We start from the raw sequence: 9,920 nt of genomic DNA on the forward strand, positions 1-9,920 counted from the left end.
GGACTGTTCCTGAGGGAACCGATCGATCTATTTTTTTATTCCTTGCGAGATATGTTCTTTCGGGTGGTACAAAATGGCTTGGTATGGGACCTGTACTCTCGATTATTTCCGATTAGGATGTTGGATGGATATTGGTGTAAAGTGGATGATCGTGACATACCATGCATACATTATCATTGTGGAAGTAAATTCCCACATGCGAGCTACTATCATTGTGTATTTCTAAGTTTACGCGTGTGATATGGTTATGAGTAGAATATTGATTATATGATTTGATATATTGGGATAATTGTTTACGAGAATAACTGATGAGTTATAATGTAATATGTTATATATATATGAACTGTTTTTCATATCTGAGTGTAATATTCTGAGTAAGTCCACGCCGTTAATGAATTTATGTTCATTAGATGTCTTACTCTCTCTACTTCTCTTCTTTTCCATTGCTTGCTTTTCAGACGTGTTTTCGTCAGATAGACAGCTTTGCTCAGATTTGGAGCTACCCGTCCGTGATGTTCCAGGAGGGGGCATGAGGAATTGAGGAGAGGCAGTACCCTAGTCTTGGAGCGAGCCACTAGGAGTTGCTTATCATTTTGACTTTTGAAAACAAGGACGACTTCAGTTTGTTCCTGTCTTTGTTTAGTGTCTGTTGGCGATGATTAACATTTTCGCTCTTTCTTTTTGGATTTTGTATATGTTAGTGGCGATGTAGTTTCCGCCTTTGTTGATTTAGTTTGTATGAACTAAAGATGACTTAACCGTTTATATGCATTGTGTTATTCAGGAAATTGTGAATCAGGTTAAGTTATCATTCGATAACGATAAGTTGATTTTCTGCATTTGAGTTACTTAAAGTGATGTCCCGGAAAAGGAAGGTTTTAAAAGGAAAACAATTTTATACAATCTCTTTATTCAAAAAAAATTTTACCCATTTTTCCGCAATGTTTTTTTAGAAGTATTTTTCGGGGCGTTACAGAGAGTCTAGGTGAGACGAGTCCCTTGTATTTCTTGATGAGATATTATGTTGGATCAGACATTTCTCACAACGCGAACTAGATGATCTCTGACAACCCCACTTTGCAATCAGGATCGGTGAGAGGGATGCCCATAAAGTTTTTGATACGACATCGTCCTCAAATGGACAGTTCTTTGGAATAGATTGATCATATATCATTGTGAGCAATAATTTGGTACGTTCAAATCGGCTTATTATGGGACCTGTACTCTCGGTTATTTCCGAATAGGTTATTGGGATGATATTGGTGTAAGGATGGATTAAACAAACATAGCATTCATACATTGAGCTCGTGGATATTGATCCTCATGATTTGAGTTATAACACCATTCATCATTTGCATTTATGTATGTGATATATATATTGTGTATGTTAGGCGTATCTGTCTCGTTGTGATATTTTGTGTAATCCCATGCCGTCAATGAGTAATATTCATTAGATGTCTTACTCCTTTTTCTTTGTTTTTCTTCGATTCATGTTTTGTTCAGATGGATCATTCTGACAAGATTCGGAGTTACCACTTCTAGGAGGCAACAGACTGGGACGACGTGATCAGTTCTCTAGTATAGAGGAGAGCCACTTAGTGGACGAAGCCAGACCTCCAGGCGGATGCAAGGATGGTGATCACAACATTCGTCCTATGACCTAGAGGAGGAGATGGCGGCGGAGGAAGAGAAGCCATCAACTGAAGAGGATGACTATGTGGAGTTAATCAACATCGAGGACTACATTGAGGTTTTCAACCTGTCCTCCGACTCTAAGATGGAGGAGGACTCGAGTGAGTGTTCCAGCACACCAACAGACACTGGGCTAGTCGCTAGGAGCCATTTCCATATCTATTTTGCTTTTTGATTAGGGTACATGGGTAGGATATTTATTTTTGTGAGTATTTTTATTTGGATGACGATTAGGATTTCGCCTTGTATTTCGTACCAACATTTTCTGATATTCTAATGAAGTATTATTCGAAGTTATATTGAGTTATTTTTTGTTACCATTAGGTAATGGTTTTTGATTTTATACAATGTATGTTACTTAAAATGATGTTCCAACAATGAAACGAATATAAGGAAAGAAAATTTATATGGCTTCATTATTCAAAAAAATTTTTACCCATTTTTTAGCAAGATTTTTGGAATAATTTTTGGGGCATTACATCGAACACGTGTGCGGTTAATTTGTTTTGCAATAGTCAAATAACATGTTATCCATCGACTCAATAGACAATTTGGGTTGCACCAATCAATCCCATAAGATCCAACAAACTATGGCAAACTCCACAAGATGGACTTACGTGGCAAGAGTGTATACAATTGGCCATATAAACATGAAGTTTGGATTCAAATGTGGGATAGTCGGAAATTGTGCATGGTCAACGTGATGAGCAATATATTACACACTATTCATAATCTTTATGATTGATGACTCTTGTTGCTTAATTGATTTTGTTTCATTTGGTTTAGTGTTTTAGACTTTATTGGACTAATATTCCTAAAATGAGTTAATTTGGGATTATTTGGCCTGATTAAATCTATTATCATTTTCAGATCACATTTGGCACCAATGGCATTTTTGGAATTATGGAAGTCGAGGATATATGTTGAAGTGAAGATTGTATTTTTATTTTAGGAGTTGTTTTTATTGTAATTTAGCTTTGGGCTCATTGTTTAGGCCTGATTCGATTTTATGTGTGTTGGAGGGGTTAAATTTGGATTCCCCACTCCAAACACACACAGTTCATTTTTCCCTTATTTTGAAATATACACATTTCCGTTTTTCCCTCTTTTTGCTCTGCTAGGGTTTCACTCCTTCATTTTTCATTTTCGGTTTTTTCTTCCATTTCCATTGAAGGCTAAATTTCTGGACTAAGTTCATTTGGTAATGTATCACAACTCTTGAGTGTTATTAATGTATTTTCGGTTTCTTTATTGTTGATTTCTTCTATCTTATTTCTGAATACAATTTGCTTAATTCCATTGCTTAGAAACTGGTTGGTTGAGTTTATCTTCACTTAGTTGACTTACACTCTCTATTGCAATAATGCTTAGTTCGTGTGAATTTGTTAATTGTTTCATGCTTATATTGATTTCATCTAGTTAGAGGTTTAGGTTCTAGAGCTTTGAATTGATTATCGCTTAGTTAGTTGATTCTCAACAAATTTTGAAGTTAATGGTTGGAATCTGAAAATAATCTTTTGAAACTGAGGATTGAGTTGTGAACAAACGAACCAATGAGATTTAGCCGTTTTATTACATTGCTTAACTACTATTTCTGAATTTGATTTATGTTCATACTATCCAACAACAAAAAACCCCTTGTGTGTGTGTGAGTATAAGGTGTTTGAAGCTTTGCTTGAAAGATAATCCTTGGGAAATGCCTAGGAGTCACTCCTTAGTACTACAGTTTTAATTGTTATATTATTTGTATCGGGTACGACCTCGATCACAACGGTATTCCCAACACTGAACCTTTGTACCATTACTTGCAGTATATGCAGTGATATTTATAATGGATGAGAAGATATGTCTTGCCAAACAAAGCATATTTTGATCGAGCAGTAAGTTTGTTCTAATAAATATAATTTTTTAATTTATTTTCATTTCATTCAATAACTAAACTTCTCATATATTTTTGTCAGATCAACTTTGCAAACGAACTTATTGAAAGACCTGCTACTCCTTAGTCTTACAACAATCTCATTCAAACTATTGATTACATCCATTTTGCGTGTATAGATTTGGTGAAGGTGTCGCTACCCCACTTTCGTGGACGCGACATGAATAATGCAAATAAATGCAACGGAGTCACCATCAATGTTTTTTATAGGGATAACATGAAACAACAATTGTAAAGAATAAGGATTGATCTGCTCATAGAAAAAAAGGTATGTGAGTCGCTTACTGATGAGGATGGTGTTAGACACCTCATGTCGCCCGCTATAAAAACGGTACCTAGATCAATTATGTTGATATTCGTTCAAAACGTTAATTTTATCCTCACACATTATACGAAAAGAAATACACAAAATAATATTATTTTTTTGTGTCTCACAATGAAATACGTGATCCTACATATCTCTAGAAGCAATAGAGAAATCAAGACTATGTAGTTTTTCTACAAAAAAGGTTCATCAGTTGATATATTCTTATTTTATTTAAAATAATAAGATAAAATAGCAAGATAGGGCATGAGTCTCATAGTGCACTACCCCTCCATTACTTTATTAAATTATTTTGAAAATATCTAGTTGAGATAATGCGACAGGGAACGAGTCCCATAGTGCATTATCTTTCTTTGATTTCATTAAATTATTTTGAAAATATCAAATCGAGATAACGAGACAGGACACGAGTCCCATAGTGCACTATCTCTCTTTGATTTTATTAAAGTATTTTGAAAATATCAAATCGAGATAACACGATAGAGCACGAGTCTCATACTGCATTATCTCTCTTTGATTTTATTAAATTATTTTTGAAAACATTAAGTTGAGATAACGCGACAGGGCACGAGTCTCATAATGCATTATATCTCATTGATTTTATTAAATTATTCTTGAAAATATCAAGTTGAGATAACATGATAGAGAATGAGTCTCATAATGCACTATTTCTCTTTGTTTTAATGAAATATTTTAAAACTATCAATTTGAGATAACGCGATAGGGAACGAGTCCCATAATGCACCATCTCTCCTTGATTAAATGAAATCTTTTGAAACTATCAATTTTAGATAACATGACACGGCACGAATCTCATAGTGCATTATCTCTCTTTGATTTTATTAAATTATTTTGAAAATATCAAATCTAGATAACGCGACAGAGCATGAGTACCATAATGCACTATCTCTCTTCGATTTTATTAACTTACTTTTGAAAATGTAAAGTTGAGATAACAAGATATGGCACAAGTTCCATAATCCACTATCTCTCCTTGATTTTATTAAATTATTTTTGAAAATACCAATTTAGGATAATACGACAAGACACGAGTCCCATAGTGCACTATTTCACCTTGATTTTTTTTAAATTAATTTATATTGCATTTATATATATACACATTACTAAAAAATTATTACAATTACATTTTCTATTTTTTAAAATAAATAACCAATAATAATAGAAATAGAATATAAACATATATAATAAGAAAAAAAAACAGAATATATAAAAACAGAAAATAAATAAAAAAATAAACAGGGAATACGGTGGAGATTTAGGGTTAAGTTTTAAATTTGATTTAGGGATTGGGGTTAAAATTGACTTGAGGATTATGGCTAAAATTCATATGAGAATTGAAGGTTAAAGTTGATTTGGGGATTAAGATTAAAATTGATTTGAGGATTAGGGTTAAAATTGATTTGAGGATTAGGGTTAAAATTGATTTGGGTGACTATCGTTAAAATTGAATTGGGGATTTACGGTTAGGGTTACCAAAGGAGACAACTCATATGGTTGTTGGACAACCGCACCACCGACGGGGGTGCATCTTGTTGTTACTTAGTTAATGGAGAGAGAATGAGAAGACCAATATTGTATTGTTACACCCTTATTTTTCCTTTTCGGGTCATGAATGCCTTCACTCTACTCTTTTTTCTCTTCTAAAATTAGGATTATAAAGGGAGGGTAAATTAAGGTTGCTGAATGGACCACAAACAAGCTAATTGCTTCATTCTTTTAATTTTTACTCATCCTTTATTTCTTTTTATTATTTTATTTTTAAAAAAATTAACCTCAGTCAAAATTGGATGTTTAGAGTTGCCCCTCTTTACTTGTTTCTTACTAGATAACAAGAGTAACGAAGGTTATTCAGGTTATCATAGTGAGAAATAAGTGAAGATAAAAAACCAAATTTTGATTGGGAAATTACATTAGGTGGAAAAAATCTCTAACATACGCAAATAATGTAAGCTCGAGGTTAGTGGTTAAGGAGAACGTGAGTGAAAGGGTGATGCTTCATATTTCATTGATGAGACCACTAGAGGGTCGAACATGTAAAAATGAGACCACTAGAGGGTCAGAGATACCACGCGAGACCACTCGGGGGTCTAGGTGCAAAGAGGACCATAGGAACGCACAGATAGCGAGAAACTAAGGGTCAAAATACAAAAGGGACCACAAAAGTCTCAAAGACACAACACGAGATCATTAGGGGGCCTAGGTGCAAGGAGGACCATGAGAACGCAGAAATAGCGAGGAACTCAAGGTAAAAAAAATACAAAAGGGAGCATTGAAAGGTCAAAGGTACAACACGAGACCACTTGGGGTTTGGGTGCAAAGAGGACCACGAGAACACACAGATAGCGAGGAACTCAAGGTCAAAATATTAAAGGGGCCATGAAGGGTTAAAGGCACAACACGAGACCATCGAGGGTCTGAGTGCAAGGAGGACCACGAGAACGCACACATAGCGAGGAACTCAGGGTCAAAATATAAAAGTGACCACAGAAGGGTCAAAGGCACAACACGAGACCATTGAGAGTCTAGATGAAAGGAGGACAACAGAAACACACGGATAGCGAGGAACTCAGAGGAAAAATACAAAAGAGACCAGGGAAGGGTCAAAGGCACAACACGAGATCACTAGGGGGTTTGGGTGTAAGGAGGACCACGGGAACACATGAATAGCGAGGAACTCAGAGTCAAAATATAAAAGGGACCATGGAAGGATCAAAGGCATAACATGAGACCACTAGGGATTTGGGTGCAAGGAGGACCACAGGAGCGCACAAATAGTGAGGAACTCTAGATCAAAATACAATAGGGACCACAGAAGGGTCAAAGGCACAACATGAGACCACTAGAGGGCCTAGGTGCAATGAGGACTATGAGAACACACAGATAGCAAGGAACTCTGGATCAAAATACAAAAGGGACAACAAAAGGGTCAAAGGCACAACACGAGACCACTGGGGGATCTGGGTGCATGGAGGACCACAAGAACGTATGTATAGCGAGAAACTCGGGGTCAAAATATAAATGGGACCAAGATGGGTCAGATGCACAACACGAGACCATTGGGGATCTGGGTCTAAGGATGACCATGAGAACCACAAGTAGCGAGGAACTCTGGGTCAAAATAAAAAAGGTACCATAGAAAGGCCAAAGGAACAACATGAGATCATTAGGGGGTCTAGGTGAAAGGAGGACCATGGGAATGCTCGGACGAGGAACTCTGGGTCAAAATACAAAATGGACCACAGAAGGGTCAAGAAAACAACACCAGACCACTAGGGTCTGGGTGAAAGGAGAACCATGGGAACACACAAATAGCAAGGAACTCTGGGTTAAAATATAAAAGGGATCACAGAAGGGTCAAAAGCATAATAAGAGACAATTGTGGGGTTTGGATGCAAAGATGAGACCACTGGGGGGTCGAAGGCACAACACGAGACCAATAGGGAGTTTGGGTACAATGAGGACCACAATAACGTACATATAGCGAGGAACTCCAGGTCAAAATAAAAGAACACATGGGATCAAGACTTTCGGCCATCCGTGTATATGATGGTGCGAATGCAAATGATGCATGAGTAATATGAAGATGTTTGTAATGATGGATGAATAATGGATTAGACATGTGTAAAAGACTTAATCATCATGATGAAATTTGATGAATATGAAACCATAGTGTTTCCTCGGTAGACAACAATTAATGAAGACGATATTGATCACGTTCTCTATCTTTATTTTTATCTTTTTTAATCACGGAATCCCCTTGGGATATTGCCTTCCTTCCCTACAGAAAAATACATCATTTGTTCCTCGTCGATATACACCTCGAGACTTAGTTCCAGTGCATTTTGTTTGCTTGAATCACTAGTGAAACACATTATTATAAGAGTTACATGATTATGCAGTCCGAACACCATATTTATATAATATGCAGTCTGAACATGCATACATAATGTATAGTAGGGAGATGAATAAATTTTATTTTATTGATATTGAAGGAATTTAAATATGAATGTTCAATGATATATGTGTCACAAGATGTATTACAAGTTACAAAAGTTTGAAATTTTTCGCCCTAGTATAAGGTAATTGCTCATTCATCAATTGATCTCCCGAGACAACCAGATAACTTGACCATTGCGTTTTCCTTGTTTGGTACTCCCAATAACTTCACATTTCATCCCATAAAGCCCGAAAATTCTAGAATTCCAACTTGATGTGCGGACATGTAGAGGATTTTGGCTTAACCTAATGGTAGTAGACTTTCAAGAGAATTTCCTTTTCATTGCCCTAACTTTTTGATTAGGTTGCCCTTTCGGGTATTCAACCTAACAGGCTTTGATTTATACCCTAATTTTTGCTTAAGTTGCCCTTTTGGATTTCCAACCTAACAAGTTGCTCGTTCATACCCTAACTTTTTCTTAGGTCACCCTTTTAGGTTTTCATCCTAACGTGTTTCTCATTCTTACCTTAATTTTTGCTTAGGCTGACCATTTTGATTTTCAACCTAACAGACTTTTCTTTTATTTCAAGTTTCTATATTTAGGCATAGACGCTCTTGATTGTGTCTGTGTTCATAGGTTTGGGTAAAACATTTTCATTCATGTCTTGTCAAACTAGAACAAGTTGCAAAATTTTGAAATTGTTTTGCCCTAGTATAAGGTATTTTCCCATTCATCAATTGATCTCCCGAGATAGTCAGATAACTGGACTATCGTGTTAGCCTTGTTTGATTTTTCCAAGGACTTCCTATTTCATCTCACAATGCTCAAACTTCTAAAATTCCATTTGATGCACAAACATGTGGAGGATCTTGGTTCGCCCATAGTGTGAGAGACTCGTAAGAAAAATGTCTTTTTATTGCCTTAATTTTTTCCTAGGTTGCCCTTTCAGATTTTCAACCTGTCAGACTTTTATTGATACCCTAATTTTTGTTTAGGTTTTCCTTTCAAGTTTTTAACATAATAGCTTTTTTTACATTTTTTAGGCATAGTGTCGCATCCTGATTTTCGACTGCGCGACTTTCTTAGAGTCGCCACTACATTTTACGGTAAAAAATGTAGAAAAATATTTCTAGCCCAATCACATTGGGCTTTAGATTTTTAATATTCAGGTTCGGGAGTCAGTTACAGGGTAGGGAAGGTATTAGCTCTCTACCCGCCCGCCTTAGGCACTACCCTTCCTTAAATTATACGACTTTAATATATTTTTCTAAATTTATTTGGCTATTTAATTAATTATTAGAAGGAACAATTTATTTATTTTTATTATTATGTGTGACAATATGAACTTTGGTCCTACGTATCTCTCTTTTAGATAGGGAATCAAGGCTACGTAGTTCTTTGGGTAGAAAAAGGTTGTTGGTTGAGTGTCTTAATTAAGGAAAGAAGCAACGTAATGGGACCCTCCAAATGATGAGTTTAGGGAAAGAACTCTCAGAGCGACTGTCCCTCCATCCTTTATGTGATTGACAATTTTTATTTTCTGTAAAAATATTGATTTGAGTGTTTATTTATCAAAGGAAAAAATATTGTTTGTTGTTGGTTATGTTAAAAGGATATTCTCACTCATTATTTATTCCATAAAACTATTATTTTTTTATTTTTTTTATTATTGTAATTAGAGCAATGTTTGTTATTATAAAAAAAGTTACATTTTTTGTTTATTACATAATTATGGTTTTAAGATGTGCAAATAATAGGAATGAGTAAAAAAAATATAAAAGAGTAAAAAGGAGAAACCTGACTATGCAGATGTGGTGCACAATAGATCGTACACATGTTAGATCTATATTGGCCTGAGAAAAGGAAGTTTCGACTTGGGACACATGTTGGATCGGGGCTGTCTAGAATAAGGGTGCACATGTGTACCTATATACTCACATGTAGGGAATCCATTGGTGTCATAGAGACTCAGATGTGGTGTGAAAGGGTGCACCAAAACGAGACT

Source organism: Lupinus angustifolius, chromosome LG09, assembly GCF_001865875.1.
Source record: "Lupinus angustifolius cultivar Tanjil chromosome LG09, LupAngTanjil_v1.0, whole genome shotgun sequence".
In the NCBI taxonomy this organism is placed as follows: domain Eukaryota; kingdom Viridiplantae; phylum Streptophyta; class Magnoliopsida; order Fabales; family Fabaceae; genus Lupinus; species Lupinus angustifolius.